Raw genomic sequence first — 6000 nt, forward strand, 5'->3', positions numbered from 1 at the left:
ACTGAATTCCCCCTCAAATTGAGCAATCCAGTTCTCTTTTATCTCTAAAAAACTCGACTATGCTGAAAATATGACAATTTTTCCCCAAACGTCAGTTTTTCATCATTGCAGATTTTACATTACGGCCCATTAATAGTCAAATAACCCAGATAATAAACATTCTGCACCAGTATCATGACTACCCCACTAATTTCCACAATCTGTGATCGCATCATCAAATTTGTTCACTGAAGACGGTGTCCCCGAACAACCCAATTGGTCATTAAAAACTAGAAAAAATTTCAGTCACCAAATTTTTCTGGAGACCCACCTCGTAATTGCGTTCAAAAAATGCCTTTTTAGGCATTAGTCCATCCGTCCGAATGGAGTAGGTCCATCCGTCCGAATGGACTGATTTTGGAACGAGTAGCCTTTATAACTCTGAATGTCTCTATCCGTCCGGATGTGTATATGGCCATCCGTCCAGATGGACCATATCCTTCTAAATCTGTTCGAACATCTCAAGAACATTCCCAATCACATTTTTCGATCCAAAATCTTTATTTCTGCGAATTTCATGATGAAACTTCACATGATTGTGCGAAAATCAATTCCGAATCTAATGATGTCTTCAAATTCAAATTCTATCCATGAATTGACCTTGAATTTGATGTTCATTTGATATTTTACGTCAAAGCTCCCTACATATCCAAAATCTATGAGCGTATGTGATTCAATCAACTGTTAGATCAATTTAATCGGTACTGTAGCTCTGATACCAATTGAAATTCTAGGATCTAGCGAGTTTGATGGAGCTTTGGTCCCATGATGATCGGTTCGGTGATAAGAAATGAGTAGAAGATAGAAACAAAACCGAACAATCACTTATAATCTTGTTTCTATTGATATATGAAAGTTACATACCCGTGAAACCAATTGGACAGCATCTCCCCTCTGGGAACCAAAAGCTTGTCCAAATGGGAACCCCACATCCCTATTTATAGGCAACTGCCTATCCGTCCGAATGAGCCTATATCCATCCGTCCGGATAGACTCTAACATTATAACACCTATTCAGATGGGGTTTGGACTGACCTGTTGTCTATCTATCCGGATGGACATTGTTACATACAATACAATGTCCAACTTATACTATTCTATACAATATTCAACACACGCTCTATCTAGCCTATTCGCACAGTGGCGGACATATACAATATGCACCAACAGATTCCCCCTTGGCCGTTACTGTCGAATGTTAAAAGTGATAAACGGTCTCACTGATGATATGCAAGTAGGTTTTTACACATTTAGTAGATTGATTTCGAGATATAAACATAAAATCAGTATCTTGCTTATCTCGTGGGGAACATCTCTCGGATATATGGGTAAAAATCTTGTTTGATAGATTGCCTAATTCTGAGATACTAGGTCTTTATACTATTTGATATCCGGGGTATTATACCAGGTCTTTTGACTTTGTGTCAGCAATGGCCTAGACCTCATATAATACGTTATGCGCTTTAAATAGCTTTCCCTCTGCATAAAAATTGAGAAAATATCGAAAGATATAAATCAAGTGCAGTTGTAAATAAGATCCCTTAGTGGGACACACCTAAAGTCGAACCTTCATATCTCTGACTGAACGAAAGTTCTAACCTGAGCTCTCAAGGTCTCGCGCTAACCAAAGAACAGATATCAATATAGTATATTCAACTCTAAGACTAAATTTGGGGAATCTGGATACAGGAGTATATTCTGAGGTGGGACATGTGAATAAGTTAAGTGCTTAAGACATTAATCTCGTATCTTGAATCAATTAAAGTTTGTGTGAAAATTTAAGTGGATTAGTATACTGACAATCTAAGTGAATCGTTTAGAATTTAAAGTGTTTATAGCTCAATGGTGCTAGTGATTTGTTATAAACTGATATGATCCTCTAACGCGATCTCAACAAAAATATGTTTGTGAATATTTCTTTATTGCGTTTCATTATAGAAAAATCACAAAAAGATTTTAGGAGTGTTTTAGCATAAGCTTTGTAAAATACAAAAAGATTTTGTTTCACCTTATGTTTCGACAACCGATGTTGGAAAGCTGAATTTCAAAATCTGAAGATGCTGAACAAACAAGTTCATTAATTTGAAACATGAATTTTAAAATGAAAATTTAAAAAGTTGTAAAGTTGGATAATCAAGGTCATTAATTTGAACTTGATCATCTGTGAGGGTTACTGAGTTTGATTATGCTTAAATGTCAAATATGATAATAGACATTTATATGTTTAGAAAACTCTCACCAGTTGAAATCTGAAATGTTTATTTGAATGATAAAAAGATTTAACAGGAAGCTAAAAGAAAGGGGGAGCAAGATTAATTATCAAATCTATAAAATGTTTAGTAATTTGGAGCATTATTCATGGGGGAGCTTACAGTTTTACTTTGATTGCTTGAATATGTTTTTCGTGGCAGATCAAGACTAAACTTCATAGATTTCTAAGCTATGTCCAAGGGGGAGTCTGTGAGTGCATTTTGTATGTCCATACTTAGAAATATGTCTGTATTTGTAACGTTTAAAGTCTTGAGTTTGTGTCATACCGGACAGAGGTTTCTCTAGGTAATATGTTAGGCCAGGTCACGATACGGAACGACACGATGCTAAAATAGCAGGTTTTATCGGGAATGAATTACTTGTGACACCTGTGTCACTTCAACCATCAAACAAATACCAAATCAATGAATTATTGTATTTCATACTTGGGATTTGTATCAATATGTGTATCGTTTGCACATATTAATTCTTGTTCGATTTCGGGCTTTAAATCGCTTTCTGGAAGGTTATACGCGATCTGATGCGTAAATATAACCAGTTTAATGCAACAAACACTCCGAAACAGTGACATAGGCTTAACATACCTTAAATAACCCTTACATAACTTAGAAATAAGTTTTGGATGGTTTGGTACGCCGAAATCAAGTTTATTCGCTTACAGGGACTAAATTCGACAAACTACGAAAGTATGTCAATTCGTACTGTAACGGACCCTCCGGAACATGATCATAAGTTAAACACACCCTAAATATCCTTTACATAGCTTAGAAATAGGCTTTGAGGTGTTCGGTGTGCTAAAATAAACTTTTTGGTCATTCAGGGACTAAAAGCGTCAAAAAGTGCATAAGTTTGCATTTTCGCGCATACCTTATGTTCTGAATACCTCCGGACATCCAAAAATTTATGTAAGCATTAAAATATTATGTTTTAGTGTCTGGCTTGCCAAAAATCCATTCGTCGCGCAATTTGGATCGTCTTTCGCGCTTATGCGCATTCTGTCGTAATTAAGCAAACATCGCGATCGTACGACCAAATGAACCGACATCGGGCATATTTTTTAGCATGTTTTATGTCCCTCATACTTAGGCATCATTGTAGAGCCTGAAAAATGGTTTAACGGGCCTTAAACGTATCGAAAAAGGCCTTAAACACATGCAGGGACTAAAACTACAATTATGGAAACTTACTGTGCAGACCTGGGGCTCAGGCGGCCCGCGTAAACCCTAGGTGTCCCCTTACGCGGCCCGTGTAAGACTGCCAGATGTGCAAAAAGTGTATAACAGCTTGTTCCAGCTGTTTCCAACACTTGCAAATGGTTTTGGGGCTTCCTAGGGGCTGGTTTCGAGTGCCCAAGGTATTTCAAAACAAGGGGCACAAGTGTAAGGCTTGGATCGAAGCTCGGGTTTCAAGAAATGATCCTAACGGTTCTAGAAATCCTATAAATACCCCCCACCCTTCACTTGCAAAACCCACACTTGATTTTCTGAGATATCTCTAAGTTGAAGTGCTAATCACTTCATACCTGAGATTACTTGGGAAATCAAAGCTTGCGGGGACCTTTTGTAAGTATTATTTCGTTCTTTTCATTCGTTTTTATCATTAAAGTTAAACTTTGTTTGACTATCTGCTTTGACCAGTTTATGGTCAACGCGAAGTTCATTTGAACTTCATAACGTGAGCGTAATCACGATCGTCATAGTCCCTAGTGACTATACCTACTGATTTCCACGTTATCTAGGCTCAGTGACGAGTCGTAGCTTCGGCCAGAATACGTATTCTCGCGTATTTTGTAACCAGGCTACCTTTAGGTATCAAAACCATTTGTTTTGATACCAAACCTGTTTTCTAACTTTGTTAAACATGTTTCGACATGTTTAGCTCGTCACTTTTAGTTTAGTGCTTGTGTAGAGTCGTAAGTCAAGCGGACTAAACACCCGCTTAGACTTTCGAACACGACCCGTTTGGTCGATCATTAGGATTCGACCAAACATGTTTAGTGACCATAGTTGCATAGGGAATAACCTTCCAAGGTTATACCTTATGATCACCTAGTTTATTTAGTTGTATGATAAGTACTTTATATGCCTTAGGTAAATTACCAAAATGCCCTTTTCATATATAATTGGTAATTAAGCATATGTAACCTAAATTTTTGTCACATAACTGATTATGTAACATATTTAAACATGTTTTGGCATATAATACTTGTCATAGGGCTAGTTAGACGTCTTGAACGCGCATTGCACGCGCGACACGTTAAAGTAGCGTAAGCTATCTTAATGGATCATAATGGGTCGAAAGCACTTAGGATAGATTTCATTTTAGTATGTAGGCCTTGTTAGACCATATCATATGAGTTCCCACGCTCATTTGGTTCACGAGACCCCATACTATCCGATCTCCCGATTTAGGTCTGGTTTATTTATGTAGTTATCAATATTAGGTGCCGTTTGATTCCGTGCCCCTCTAGCTTTGCTTGGTAGTTGTTCAAGACTCCTAAGCACTCTCAAGTGAGTACATAGTCCCCTCTTTTACTGTTTTCAAATGTTTTGGGGTGAAGCATGTGTACCTATCTGTTATTTTCATGATTTCAAAGTATAATTGATTATACATGTTAATACTTACCTTTTGACAAACTAAATGACTCTCTATGGTGTAAACTCTGATTCTTCAAATATTATAAAATTAAATTGTTGGAATAGTACTCATTTTTGTTCACCAGTCCGGTTGGTAATATGATATAGCGCTATAGGATTTGACACCCCATTCCTGTTGTCATGGAATGCCTGAAACCAATTTGTTGCTCCATTCAAATAGGGATTGCCTTTGTGGTATTTCTAAAGTCTCAAAGGTGTATTTTGATGCACTAGGTCTGAATGAATTCATAAATCACATTATTTTTGTATATTAAGTTATACTCCCAAAAGTATAGTTTGATATGCTCTCAAATGGGATATTGTACAAAAACCAACATATATTTTGTTAATCATAAAAACATAGTTTGATATGTTATTCTCAAAATCCAAAGTATAGTTTAATATGTTATTTTCATAACCAAAGCATAGTTTAATATGTTATTTATAAATCCAAAGTATACTTTTGATATACTACTGAAAACTTATTTATTTTACCAACTAAAGTATGGTTAATATACTATTTACTTAATGACTGGTTTTTTTGTTAGTGTTTAGATAACGGGACGGGTGTAAAATGATGAAAACATGGTAGATACGCCGCTGGTACTTCTTATATATAAGTGTTTTCATCACATTACATACTGTGGTGTTATTTAGTACACTTGGGTTAATGGTTTTGGAACTAAAATATATTTTAATATATTACTTATTCGACTTTCTTAAAACCAAAGTATATTTTCATATATACTATGAATCTTTTTATCAAAATATTAATTTTCAAATAATATAATTTTATACAAACTTATTCTATTTACTTATTTAATTTCCCATGTATTATTATTTTATATCATCTGATTTCTTATAAATGATTTATAAAAGAAAACCTTTTACAAGGATCATGACTACTTTTATTAAGAACTTTTTCTTTAAACTCATAAGTCATGAATCCTAAATACAATAAAACCTATGTATCTCACAGGCATTTTTATGCTGACATACCTATTTTTATACATGTTTCAGGTGCTGCTTTGTGATGATTAATGATATATGCTAC

This window comes from Helianthus annuus, chromosome 2 (assembly GCF_002127325.2).
Source record: "Helianthus annuus cultivar XRQ/B chromosome 2, HanXRQr2.0-SUNRISE, whole genome shotgun sequence".
NCBI classification, from domain to species: Eukaryota; Viridiplantae; Streptophyta; class Magnoliopsida; order Asterales; family Asteraceae; genus Helianthus; species Helianthus annuus.